The sequence below is a fragment of the Macadamia integrifolia genome, chromosome 12 (genome assembly GCF_013358625.1).
Source record: "Macadamia integrifolia cultivar HAES 741 chromosome 12, SCU_Mint_v3, whole genome shotgun sequence".
Taxonomy (NCBI): domain Eukaryota; kingdom Viridiplantae; phylum Streptophyta; class Magnoliopsida; order Proteales; family Proteaceae; genus Macadamia; species Macadamia integrifolia.
Window position 1 is genome coordinate 4825977 of NC_056568.1, and position 758 is coordinate 4826734.

The 758-nt window shown below is 40.2% G+C and overlaps 1 non-coding gene across 1 annotated transcript; it reads left to right on the plus strand.

The window, feature by feature from the left end:
- The first annotated feature begins 376 nt into the window (after positions 1–376).
- LOC122058517 lies at positions 377–483 on the plus strand. Its single transcript, XR_006133813.1, has one exon. It is a non-coding gene; the product is annotated as a small nucleolar RNA R71 (small nucleolar RNA).
- The last annotated feature ends 275 nt before the right edge of the window (positions 484–758 follow it).

Below are 758 nucleotides of genomic sequence, written 5' to 3' on the forward strand. Positions count from 1 at the left end.
CTTTCATTGGAAGTGCCCCGAGAGGTGTTGGGGCATTCTTCTATAACATGTCCAGGGGACTGGCTTGCACATCCTAACCAAATTGACTGATGATGGCTCTTTAGGAACAATAGCCTCAATCTTTTTTACTAGACTATCCAAGTGGGCTTCTTTGGCTACCAACCCATCCACAAAATATCCTTTCCCTCCTATGATTCTTTTATTTTCTTAGGTTGATTCCCACTCACGGGTTTTGTCAGCTAAGTCAAGTAAGAATTCCCATGCCTCTCTTTGATCTATGAAGGATGTGAATCTCCCAGGGCACATAGACTCTAACATTTGTTTAGTTGGGTAAACAATACCCTCATAAATTATTTGACATAAATGCCATAAGTCTAGGCCATGGTGAGGGCATTCTTGGAGTAGATCCTTGAATCTCTCCATAAGTTTGGAAAATGACTCACTAGGCTTTTGCCTAAACTGAAGGATATCACTTCTAAGCTTATTGGTTTTGTGAGTTGGGTAAAACTTCTTGAGGAAGACAACTGTGAATCGTTCCCATATGGTTATGGAATTTGTGGGTAACCCATACAACCACTTCTTAGCTTAGTCTTTCAGTGTAAAAGTGATGAACTTAAGCTTAATAGCATCATCAGAAAGCTGTTGGATTTTAATTAGGACACATACCTCTTCAAATTCCCTGAGCAATAGGTATGCATCCTCAAAGGTTAGCCCATGGAAATGGGGCAACATAATGATGAACTGAGATTTGAGCTCAA